The sequence below is a fragment of the Lissotriton vulgaris genome, chromosome 1_1, assembly GCF_964263255.1.
Source record: "Lissotriton vulgaris chromosome 1_1, aLisVul1.2, whole genome shotgun sequence".
Classification (NCBI taxonomy): domain Eukaryota; kingdom Metazoa; phylum Chordata; class Amphibia; order Caudata; family Salamandridae; genus Lissotriton; species Lissotriton vulgaris.
Genome location: NC_141685.1, coordinates 231161978 through 231174606, shown reverse-complemented (window position 1 = coordinate 231174606; position 12629 = coordinate 231161978). Strand labels below are relative to the sequence as shown.

Below are 12629 nucleotides of genomic sequence, written 5' to 3'. Positions count from 1 at the left end.
ACCAGGGGTCACTACTAACCAAAAGCAGTCATTCTACTTGTAAATCGTGCCAATCGAGTGGAACAGCGGCCTAGGATTCACCACTGCTTCATCTCATTTTCCAACAGATTGTAGACGTAAATTGGTTTTGATGGTACGCCTGTGCATGCTGAAATATTCAGAGCATATTCTGAATTTCAGTTAACACATCAGTAAGCATTTTGGCCATCAGTGAATTCAACCTTTTTTCTCAATCGGAATAGGCAAGGATAATGACAGATATATTTTACAATGTTAGAAAGTACATCATTTTATTTAATTGTGTGAATAAAAGGAATCTCCTCCCCGTCGGGGAATTGAACCCCGGTCTCCCGCGTGACAGGTGGGGATACTGACCACTATACTAACGAGGACTTATTGGCTTCAGTTAAACAGTGCTCATCTCCCTGGGGTTAAGGCATGCCCTCGATCAATTCTCAGTATTGTAATAGGCAGAATTGCTGCTTTTGGTTAGGACAAGTAATCTTTTTTCCTAAATTATTACAATACAGAAATTCCTAGCCAAAAACAATTAGTTTTATGAAGAAATTATTTCATTGAAATAAATATCTATCGATCTGTCTATCTAGCTATCTTTCTATTCATCAATATATATATTTATATATATATATTATCAGCTCACTTTACCATTTGCAGCTTATAACTATTAGCCACCAGGGGTCACTACTAACCAAAAGCAGTCATTCTACTTGTAAATCGTGCCAATCGAGTGGAACAGCGGCCTAGGATTCACCACTGCTTCATCTCATTTTCCAACAGATTGTAGACGTAAATTGGTTTTGATGGTACGCCTGTGCATGCTGAAATATTCAGAGCATATTCTGAATTTCAGTTAACACATCAGTAAGCATTTTGGCCATCAGTGAATTCAACCTTTTTTCTCAATCGGAATAGGCAAGGATAATGACAGATATATTTTACAATGTTAGAAAGTACATCATTTTATTTAATTGTGTGAATAAAAGGAATCTCATCCCCGTCGGGGAATTGAACCCCGGTCTCCCGCGTGACAGGTGGGGATACTGACCACTATACTAACGAGGACTTATTGGCTTTAGTTAAACAGTGCTCATCTCCCTGGGGTTAAGGCATGCCCTCGATCAATTCTCAGTATTGTAATAGGCAGAATTGCTGCTTTTGGTTAGGACAAGTAATCTTTTTTCCTAAATTATTACAATACAGAAATTCCTAGCCAAAAACAATTAGTTTTATGAAGAAATTATTTCATTGAAATAAATATCTATCGATCTGTCTATCTAGCTATCTTTCTATTCATCAATATATATATTTATATATATATATATATATAATCAGCTCACTTTACCATTTGCAGCTTATAACTATTAGCCACCAGGGATCACTACTAACCAAAAGCAGTCATTCTACTTGTAAATCGTGCCAATCGAGTGAAACAGCGGCCTAGGATTCACCACTGCTTCATCTCATTTTCCAACAGATTGTAGACGTAAATTGGTTTTGATGGTACGCCTGTGCATGCTGAAATATTCAGAGCATATTCTGAATTTCAGTTAACACATCAGTAAGCATTTTGGCCATCAGTGAATTCAACCTTTTTTCTCAATCGGAATAGGCAAGGATAATGACAGATATATTTTACAATGTTAGAAAGTACATCATTTTATTTAATTGTGTGAATAAAAGGAATCTCCTCCCCGTCGGGGAATTGAACCCCGGTCTCCCGCGTGACAGGCGGGGATACTGACCACTATACTAACGAGGACTTATTGGCTTCAGTTAAACAGTGCTCATCTCCCTGGGGTTAAGGCATGCCCTCGATCAATTCTCAGTATTGTAATAGGCAGAATTGCTGCTTTTGGTTAGGACAAGTAATCTTTTTTCCTAAATTATTACAATACAGAAATTCCTAGCCAAAAACAATTAGTTTTATGAAGAAATTATTTCATTGAAATAAATATCTATCGATCTGTCTATCTAGCTATCTTTCTATTCATCAATATATATATATATATATAATCTCATCACTTTACCATTTGCAGCTTATAACTATTAGCCACCAGGGGTCACTACTAACCAAAAGCAGTCATTCTACTTGTAAATCGTGCCAATCGAGTGGAACAGCGGCCTAGGATTCACCACTGCTTCATCTCATTTTCCAACAGATTGTAGACGTAAATTGGTTTTGATGGTACGCCTGTGCATGCTGAAATATTCAGAGCATATTCTGAATTTCAGTTAACACATCAGTAAGCATTTTGGCCATCAGTGAATTCAACCTTTTTTCTCAATCGGAATAGGCAAGGATAATGACAGATATATTTTACAATGTTAGAAAGTACATCATTTTATTTAATTGTGTGAATAAAAGGAATCTCCTCCCCGTCGGGGAATTGAACCCCGGTCTCCCGCGTGACAGGCGGGGATACTGACCACTATACTAACGAGGACTTATTGGCTTCAGTTAAACAGTGCTCATCTCCCTGGGGTTAAGGCATGCCCTCGATCAATTCTCAGTATTGTAATAGGCAGAATTGCTGCTTTTGGTTAGGACAAGTAATCTTTTTTCCTAAATTATTACAATACAGAAATTCCTAGCCAAAAACAATTAGTTTTATGAAGAAATTATTTCATTGAAATAAATATCTATCGATCTGTCTATCTAGCTATCTTTCTATTCATCAATATATATATTTATATAAATATATATATATATAATCAGCTCACTTTACCATTTGCAGCTTATAACTATTAGCCACCAGGGGTCACTACTAACCAAAAGCAGTCATTCTACTTGTAAATCGTGCCAATCGAGTGGAACAGCGGCCTAGGATTCACCACTGCTTCATCTCATTTTCCAACAGATTGTAGACGTAAATTGGTTTTGATGGTACGCCTGTGCATGCTGAAATATTCAGAGCATATTCTGAATTTCAGTTAACACATCAGTAAGCATTTTGGCCATCAGTGAATTCAACCTTTTTTCTCAATCGGAATAGGCAAGGATAATGACAGATATATTTTACAATGTTAGAAAGTACATCATTTTATTTAATTGTGTGAATAAAAGGAATCTCCTCCCCGTCGGGGAATTGAACCCCGGTCTCCCGCGTGACAGGCGGGGATACTGACCACTATACTAACGAGGACTTATTGGCTTTAGTTAAACAGTGCTCATCTCCCTGGGGTTAAGGCATGCCCTCGATCAATTCTCAGTATTGTAATAGGCAGAATTGCTGCTTTTGGTTAGGACAAGTAATCTTTTTTCCTAAATTATTACAATACAGAAATTCCTAGCCAAAAACAATTAGTTTTATGAAGAAATTATTTCATTGAAATAAATATCTATCGATCTGTCTATCTAGCTATCTTTCTATTCATCAATATATATATTTATATATATATATATATATAATCAGCTCACTTTACCATTTGCAGCTTATAACTATTAGCCACCAGGGATCACTACTAACCAAAAGCAGTCATTCTACTTGTAAATCGTGCCAATCGAGTGGAACAGCGGCCTAGGATTCACCACTGCTTCATCTCATTTTCCAACAGATTGTAGACGTAAATTGGTTTTGATGGTACGCCTGTGCATGCTGAAATATTCAGAGCATATTCTGAATTTCAGTTAACACATCAGTAAGCATTTTGGCCATCAGTGAATTCAACCTTTTTTCTCAATCGGAATAGGCAAGGATAATGACAGATATATTTTACAATGTTAGAAAGTACATCATTTTATTTAATTGTGTGAATAAAAGGAATCTCCTCCCCGTCGGGGAATTGAACCCCGGTCTCCCGCGTGACAGGCGGGGATACTGACCACTATACTAACGAGGACTTATTGGCTTCAGTTAAACAGTGCTCATCTCCCTGGGGTTAAGGCATGCCCTCGATCAATTCTCAGTATTGTAATAGGCAGAATTGCTGCTTTTGGTTAGGACAAGTAATCTTTTTTCCTAAATTATTACAATACAGAAATTCCTAGCCAAAAACAATTAGTTTTATGAAGAAATTATTTCATTGAAATAAATATCTATCGATCTGTCTATCTAGCTATCTTTCTATTCATCAATATATATATATATATATAATCAGCTCACTTTACCATTTGCAGCTTATAACTATTAGCCACCAGGGGTCACTACTAACCAAAAGCAGTCATTCTACTTGTAAATCGTGCCAATCGAGTGGAACAGCGGCCTAGGATTCACCACTGCTTCATCTCATTTTCCAACAGATTGTAGACGTAAATTGGTTTTGATGGTACGCCTGTGCATGCTGAAATATTCAGAGCATATTCTGAATTTCAGTTAACACATCAGTAAGCATTTTGGCCATCAGTGAATTCAACCTTTTTTCTCAATCGGAATAGGCAAGGATAATGACAGATATATTTTACAATGTTAGAAAGTACATCATTTTATTTAATTGTGTGAATAAAAGGAATCTCCTCCCCGTCGGGGAATTGAACCCCGGTCTCCCGCGTGACAGGCGGGGATACTGACCACTATACTAACGAGGACTTATTGGCTTCAGTTAAACAGTGCTCATCTCCCTGGGGTTAAGGCATGCCCTCGATCAATTCTCAGTATTGTAATAGGCAGAATTGCTGCTTTTGGTTAGGACAAGTAATCTTTTTTCCTAAATTATTACAATACAGAAATTCCTAGCCAAAAACAATTAGTTTTATGAAGAAATTATTTCATTGAAATAAATATCTATCGATCTGTCTATCTAGCTATCTTTCTATTCATCAATATATATATTTATATATATATATATATATATATACTCAGCTCACTTTACCATTTGCAGCTTATAACTATTAGCCACCAGGGGTCACTACTAACCAAAAGCAGTCATTCTACTTGTAAATCGTGCCAATCGAGTGGAACAGCGGCCTAGGATTCACCACTGCTTCATCTCATTTTCCAACAGATTGTAGACGTAAATTGGTTTTGATGGTACGCCTGTGCATGCTGAAATATTCAGAGCATATTCTGAATTTCAGTTAACACATCAGTAAGCATTTTGGCCATCAGTGAATTCAACCTTTTTTCTCAATCGGAATAGGCAAGGATAATGACAGATATATTTTACAATGTTAGAAAGTACATCATTTTATTTAATTGTGTGAATAAAAGGAATCTCCTCCCCGTCGGGGAATTGAACCCCGGTCTCCCGCGTGACAGGCGGGGATACTGACCACTATACTAACGAGGACTTATTGGCTTCAGTTAAACAGTGCTCATCTCCCTGGGGTTAAGGCATGCCCTCGATCAATTCTCAGTATTGTAATAGGCAGAATTGCTGCTTTTGGTTAGGACAAGTAATCTTTTTTCCTAAATTATTACAATACAGAAATTCCTAGCCAAAAACAATTAGTTTTATGAAGAAATTATTTCATTGAAATAAATATCTATCGATCTGTCTATCTAGCTATCTTTCTATTCATCAATATATATATTTATATATATATATATATATATATATACTCAGCTCACTTTACCATTTGCAGCTTATAACTATTAGCCACCAGGGGTCACTACTAACCAAAAGCAGTCATTCTACTTGTAAATCGTGCCAATCGAGTGGAACAGCGGCCTAGGATTCACCACTGCTTCATCTCATTTTCCAACAGATTGTAGACGTAAATTGGTTTTGATGGTACGCCTGTGCATGCTGAAATATTCAGAGCATATTCTGAATTTCAGTTAACACATCAGTAAGCATTTTGGCCATCAGTGAATTCAACCTTTTTTCTCAATCGGAATAGGCAAGGATAATGACAGATATATTTTACAATGTTAGAAAGTACATCATTTTATTTAATTGTGTGAATAAAAGGAATCTCCTCCCCGTCGGGGAATTGAACCCCGGTCTCCCGCGTGACAGGCGGGGATACTGACCACTATACTAACGAGGACTTATTGGCTTCAGTTAAACAGTGCTCACCTCCCTGGGGTTAAGGCATGCCCTCGATCAATTCTCAGTATTGTAATAGGCAGAATTGCTGCTTTTGGTTAGGACAAGTAATCTTTTTTCCTAAATTATTACAATACAGAAATTCCTAGCCAAAAACAATTAGTTTTATGAAGAAATTATTTCATTGAAATAAATATCTATCGATCTGTCTATCTAGCTATCTTTCTATTCATCAATATATATATATATATAATCAGCTCACTTTACCATTTGCAGCTTATAACTATTAGCCACCAGGGGTCACTACTAACCAAAAGCAGTCATTCTACTTGTAAATCGTGCCAATCGAGTGGAACAGCGGCCTAGGATTCACCACTGCTTCATCTCATTTTCCAACAGATTGTAGACGTAAATTGGTTTTGATGGTACGCCTGTGCATGCTGAAATATTCAGAGCATATTCTGAATTTCAGTTAACACATCAGTAAGCATTTTGGCCATCAGTGAATTCAACCTTTTTTCTCAATCGGAATAGGCAAGGATAATGACAGATATATTTTACAATGTTAGAAAGTACATCATTTTATTTAATTGTGTGAATAAAAGGAATCTCCTCCCCGTCGGGGAATTGAACCCCGGTCTCCCGCGTGACAGGCGGGGATACTGACCACTATACTAACGAGGACTTATTGGCTTCAGTTAAACAGTGCTCATCTCCCTGGGGTTAAGGCATGCCCTCGATCAATTCTCAGTATTGTAATAGGCAGAATTGCTGCTTTTGGTTAGGACAAGTAATCTTTTTTCCTAAATTATTACAATACTGAAATTCCTAGCCAAAAACAATTAGTTTTATGAAGAAATTATTTCATTGAAATAAATATCTATCGATCTGTCTATCTAGCTATCTTTCTATTCATCAATATATATATTTATATATATATATATATATATATATATAATCAGCTCACTTTACCATTTGCAGCTTATAACTATTAGCCACCAGGGATCACTACTAACCAAAAGCAGTCATTCTACTTGTAAATCGTGCCAATCGAGTGGAACAGCGGCCTAGGATTCACCACTGCTTCATCTCATTTTCCAACAGATTGTAGACGTAAATTGGTTTTGATGGTACGCCTGTGCATGCTGAAATATTCAGAGCATATTCTGAATTTCAGTTAACACATCAGTAAGCATTTTGGCCATCAGTGAATTCAACCTTTTTTCTCAATCGGAATAGGCAACTATAATGACAGATATATTTTACAATGTTAGAAAGTACATCATTTTATTTAATTGTGTGAATAAAAGGAATCTCCTCCCCGTCGGGGAATTGAACCCCGGTCTCCCGCGTGACAGGCGGGGATACTGGCCACTATACTAACGAGGACTTATTGGCTTCAGTTAAACAGTGCTCACCTCCCTGGGGTTAAGGCATGCCCTCGATCAATTCTCAGTATTGTAATAGGCAGAATTGCTGCTTTTGGTTAGGACAAGTAATCTTTTTTCCTAAATTATTACAATACAGAAATTCCTAGCCAAAAACAATTAGTTTTATGAAGAAATTATTTCATTGAAATAAATATCTATCGATCTGTCTATCTAGCTATCTTTCTATTCATCAATATATATATATATATAATCAGCTCACTTTACCATTTGCAGCTTATAACTATTAGCCACCAGGGGTCACTACTAACCAAAAGCAGTCATTCTACTTGTAAATCGTGCCAATCGAGTGGAACAGCGGCCTAGGATTCACCACTGCTTCATCTCATTTTCCAACAGATTGTAGACGTAAATTGGTTTTGATGGTACGCCTGTGCATGCTGAAATATTCAGAGCATATTCTGAATTTCAGTTAACACATCAGTAAGCATTTTGGCCATCAGTGAATTCAACCTTTTTTCTCAATCGGAATAGGCAAGGATAATGACAGATATATTTTACAATGTTAGAAAGTACATCATTTTATTTAATTGTGTGAATAAAAGGAATCTCCTCCCCGTCGGGGAATTGAACCCCGGTCTCCCGCGTGACAGGCGGGGATACTGACCACTATACTAACGAGGACTTATTGGCTTCAGTTAAACAGTGCTCATCTCCCTGGGGTTAAGGCATGCCCTCGATCAATTCTCAGTATTGTAATAGGCAGAATTGCTGCTTTTGGTTAGGACAAGTAATCTTTTTTCCTAAATTATTACAATACAGAAATTCCTAGCCAAAAATAATTAGTTTTATGAAGAAATTATTTCATTGAAATAAATATCTATCGATCTGTCTATCTAGCTATCTTTCTATTCATCAATATATATATTTATATATATATATATATATATATATATATATATATATATAATCAGCTCACTTTACCATTTGCAGCTTATAACTATTAGCCACCAGGGATCACTACTAACCAAAAGCAGTCATTCTACTTGTAAATCGTGCCAATCGAGTGGAACAGCGGCCTAGGATTCACCACTGCTTCATCTCATTTTCCAACAGATTGTAGACGTAAATTGGTTTTGATGGTACGCCTGTGCATGCTGAAATATTCAGAGCATATTCTGAATTTCAGTTAACACATCAGTAAGCATTTTGGCCATCAGTGAATTCAACCTTTTTTCTCAATCGGAATAGGCAAGGATAATGACAGATATATTTTACAATGTTAGAAAGTACATCATTTTATTTAATTGTGTGAATAAAAGGAATCTCCTCCCCGTCAGGGAATTGAACCCTGGTCTCCCGCGTGACAGGCGGGGATACTGACCACTATACTAACGAGGACTTATTGGCTTCAGTTAAACAGTGCTCATCTCCCTGGGGTTAAGGCATGCCCTCGATCAATTCTCAGTATTGTAATAGGCAGAATTGCTGCTTTTGGTTAGGACAAGTAATCTTTTTTCCTAAATTATTACAATACAGAAATTCCTAGCCAAAAACAATTAGTTTTATGAAGAAATTATTTCCTTGAAATAAATATCTATCGATCTGTCTATCTAGCTATCTTTCTATTCATCAATATATATATATTTATAATCAGCTCACTTTACCATTTGCAGCTTATAACTATTAGCCACCAGGGGTCACTATTAACCAAAAGCAGTCATTCTACTTGTAAATCGTGCCAATCGAGTGGAACAGCGGCCTAGGATTCACCACTGCTTCATCTCATTTTCCAACAGATTGTAGACGTAAATTGGTTTTGATGGTACGCCTGTGCATGCTGAAATATTCAGAGCATATTCTGAATTTCAGTTAACACATCAGTAAGCATTTTGGCCATCAGTGAATTCAACCTTTTTTCTCAATCGGAATAGGCAAGGATAATGACAGATATATTTTACAATGTTAGAAAGTACATCATTTTATTTAATTGTGTGAATAAAAGGAATCTCCTCCCCGTCGGGGAATTGAACCCCGGTCTCCCGCGTGACAGGCGGGGATACTGACCACTATACTAACGAGGACTTATTGGCTTCAGTTAAACAGTGCTCATCTCCCTGGGGTTAAGGCATGCCCTCGATCAATTCTCAGTATTGTAATAGGCAGAATTGCTGCTTTTGGTTAGGACAAGTAATCTTTTTTCCTAAATTATTACAATACAGAAATTCCTAGCCAAAAACAATTAGTTTTATGAAGAAATTATTTCATTGAAATAAATATCTATCGATCTGTCTATCTAGCTATCTTTCTATTCATCAATATATATATTTATATATATATATATATATATATATATATATATATATATATATATATATAATCAGCTCACTTTACCATTTGCAGCTTATAACTATTAGCCACCAGGGATCACTACTAACCAAAAGCAGTCATTCTACTTGTAAATCGTGCCAATCGAGTGGAACAGCGGCCTAGGATTCACCACTGCTTCATCTCATTTTCCAACAGATTGTAGACGTAAATTGGTTTTGATGGTACGCCTGTGCATGCTGAAATATTCAGAGCATATTCTGAATTTCAGTTAACACATCAGTAAGCATTTTGGCCATCAGTGAATTCAACCTTTTTTCTCAATCGGAATAGGCAAGGATAATGACAGATATATTTTACAATGTTAGAAAGTACATCATTTTATTTAATTGTGTGAATAAAAGGAATCTCCTCCCCGTCGGGGAATTGAACCCCGGTCTCCCGCGTGACAGGCGGGGATACTGACCACTATACTAACGAGGACTTATTGGCTTCAGTTAAACAGTGCTCATCTCCCTGGGGTTAAGGCATGCCCTCGATCAATTCTCAGTATTGTAATAGGCAGAATTGCTGCTTTTGGTTAGGACAAGTAATCTTTTTTCCTAAATTATTACAATACTGAAATTCCTAGCCAAAAACAATTAGTTTTATGAAGAAATTATTTCATTGAAATAAATATCTATCGATCTGTCTATCTAGCTATCTTTCTATTCATCAATATATATATTTATATATATATATATATATATATATATAATCAGCTCACTTTACCATTTGCAGCTTATAACTATTAGCCACCAGGGATCACTACTAACCAAAAGCAGTCATTCTACTTGTAAATCGTGCCAATCGAGTGGAACAGCGGCCTAGGATTCACCACTGCTTCATCTCATTTTCCAACAGATTGTAGACGTAAATTGGTTTTGATGGTACGCCTGTGCATGCTGAAATATTCAGAGCATATTCTGAATTTCAGTTAACACATCAGTAAGCATTTTGGCCATCAGTGAATTCAACCTTTTTTCTCAATCGGAATAGGCAAGGATAATGACAGATATATTTTACAATGTTAGAAAGTACATCATTTTATTTAATTGTGTGAATAAAAGGAATCTCCTCCCCGTCGGGGAATTGAACCCCGGTCTCCCGCGTGACAGGCGGGGATACTGGCCACTATACTAACGAGGACTTATTGGCTTCAGTTAAACAGTGCTCACCTCCCTGGGGTTAAGGCATGCCCTCGATCAATTCTCAGTATTGTAATAGGCAGAATTGCTGCTTTTGGTTAGGACAAGTAATCTTTTTTCCTAAATTATTACAATACAGAAATTCCTAGCCAAAAACAATTAGTTTTATGAAGAAATTATTTCATTGAAATAAATATCTATCGATCTGTCTATCTAGCTATCTTTCTATTCATCAATATATATATATATATAATCAGCTCACTTTACCATTTGCAGCTTATAACTATTAGCCACCAGGGGTCACTACTAACCAAAAGCAGTCATTCTACTTGTAAATCGTGCCAATCGAGTGGAACAGCGGCCTAGGATTCACCACTGCTTCATCTCATTTTCCAACAGATTGTAGACGTAAATTGGTTTTGATGGTACGCCTGTGCATGCTGAAATATTCAGAGCATATTCTGAATTTCAGTTAACACATCAGTAAGCATTTTGGCCATCAGTGAATTCAACCTTTTTTCTCAATCGGAATAGGCAAGGATAATGACAGATATATTTTACAATGTTAGAAAGTACATCATTTTATTTAATTGTGTGAATAAAAGGAATCTCCTCCCCGTCGGGGAATTGAACCCCGGTCTCCCGCGTGACAGGCGGGGATACTGACCACTATACTAACGAGGACTTATTGGCTTCAGTTAAACAGTGCTCATCTCCCTGGGGTTAAGGCATGCCCTCGATCAATTCTCAGTATTGTAATAGGCAGAATTGCTGCTTTTGGTTAGGACAAGTAATCTTTTTTCCTAAATTATTACAATACAGAAATTCCTAGCCAAAAATAATTAGTTTTATGAAGAAATTATTTCATTGAAATAAATATCTATCGATCTGTCTATCTAGCTATCTTTCTATTCATCAATATATATATTTATATATATATATATATATATATATATATATATATATAATCAGCTCACTTTACCATTTGCAGCTTATAACTATTAGCCACCAGGGATCACTACTAACCAAAAGCAGTCATTCTACTTGTAAATCGTGCCAATCGAGTGGAACAGCGGCCTAGGATTCACCACTGCTTCATCTCATTTTCCAACAGATTGTAGACGTAAATTGGTTTTGATGGTACGCCTGTGCATGCTGAAATATTCAGAGCATATTCTGAATTTCAGTTAACACATCAGTAAGCATTTTGGCCATCAGTGAATTCAACCTTTTTTCTCAATCGGAATAGGCAAGGATAATGACAGATATATTTTACAATGTTAGAAAGTACATCATTTTATTTAATTGTGTGAATAAAAGGAATCTCCTCCCCGTCAGGGAATTGAACCCTGGTCTCCCGCGTGACAGGCGGGGATACTGACCACTATACTAACGAGGACTTATTGGCTTCAGTTAAACAGTGCTCATCTCCCTGGGGTTAAGGCATGCCCTCGATCAATTCTCAGTATTGTAATAGGCAGAATTGCTGCTTTTGGTTAGGACAAGTAATCTTTTTTCCTAAATTATTACAATACAGAAATTCCTAGCCAAAAACAATTAGTTTTATGAAGAAATTATTTCCTTGAAATAAATATCTATCGATCTGTCTATCTAGCTATCTTTCTATTCATCAATATATATATATTTATAATCAGCTCACTTTACCATTTGCAGCTTATAACTATTAGCCACCAGGGGTCACTATTAACCAAAAGCAGTCATTCTACTTGTAAATCGTGCCAATCGAGTGGAACAGCGGCCTAGGATTCACCACTGC

General features: G+C 36.6%; 12 non-coding genes across 12 annotated transcripts; all 12 read right to left on the bottom strand.

Annotated features, from left to right (window-relative positions):
- Window positions 1–1708: 1708 nt before the first annotated feature.
- TRNAD-GUC (transfer RNA aspartic acid (anticodon GUC)) lies at window positions 1709–1780 on the bottom strand. Its single transcript has one exon. It is a non-coding gene; the product is annotated as a tRNA-Asp (tRNA).
- A 613-nt stretch (window positions 1781–2393) lies between these two features.
- TRNAD-GUC (transfer RNA aspartic acid (anticodon GUC)) lies at window positions 2394–2465 on the bottom strand. Its single transcript has one exon. It is a non-coding gene; the product is annotated as a tRNA-Asp (tRNA).
- Window positions 2466–3092: 627 nt separating this feature from the next.
- TRNAD-GUC (transfer RNA aspartic acid (anticodon GUC)) lies at window positions 3093–3164 on the bottom strand. The gene has a single exon. It is a non-coding gene; the product is annotated as a tRNA-Asp (tRNA).
- Window positions 3165–3789: 625 nt separating this feature from the next.
- Window positions 3790–3861, bottom strand: TRNAD-GUC (transfer RNA aspartic acid (anticodon GUC)). Its single transcript has one exon. It is a non-coding gene; the product is annotated as a tRNA-Asp (tRNA).
- Window positions 3862–4474: 613 nt separating this feature from the next.
- Window positions 4475–4546, bottom strand: TRNAD-GUC (transfer RNA aspartic acid (anticodon GUC)). Its single transcript has one exon. It is a non-coding gene; the product is annotated as a tRNA-Asp (tRNA).
- A 629-nt stretch (window positions 4547–5175) lies between these two features.
- Window positions 5176–5247, bottom strand: TRNAD-GUC (transfer RNA aspartic acid (anticodon GUC)). The gene has a single exon. It is a non-coding gene; the product is annotated as a tRNA-Asp (tRNA).
- Window positions 5248–5878: 631 nt separating this feature from the next.
- TRNAD-GUC (transfer RNA aspartic acid (anticodon GUC)) lies at window positions 5879–5950 on the bottom strand. The gene has a single exon. It is a non-coding gene; the product is annotated as a tRNA-Asp (tRNA).
- A 611-nt stretch (window positions 5951–6561) lies between these two features.
- Window positions 6562–6633, bottom strand: TRNAD-GUC (transfer RNA aspartic acid (anticodon GUC)). Its single transcript has one exon. It is a non-coding gene; the product is annotated as a tRNA-Asp (tRNA).
- Window positions 6634–7949: 1316 nt separating this feature from the next.
- TRNAD-GUC (transfer RNA aspartic acid (anticodon GUC)) lies at window positions 7950–8021 on the bottom strand. The gene has a single exon. It is a non-coding gene; the product is annotated as a tRNA-Asp (tRNA).
- A 1328-nt stretch (window positions 8022–9349) lies between these two features.
- On the bottom strand, window positions 9350–9421 carry TRNAD-GUC (transfer RNA aspartic acid (anticodon GUC)). The gene has a single exon. It is a non-coding gene; the product is annotated as a tRNA-Asp (tRNA).
- Window positions 9422–10076: 655 nt separating this feature from the next.
- Window positions 10077–10148, bottom strand: TRNAD-GUC (transfer RNA aspartic acid (anticodon GUC)). Its single transcript has one exon. It is a non-coding gene; the product is annotated as a tRNA-Asp (tRNA).
- Window positions 10149–11464: 1316 nt separating this feature from the next.
- Window positions 11465–11536, bottom strand: TRNAD-GUC (transfer RNA aspartic acid (anticodon GUC)). Its single transcript has one exon. It is a non-coding gene; the product is annotated as a tRNA-Asp (tRNA).
- Between the last annotated feature and the right edge of the window lie 1093 nt (window positions 11537–12629).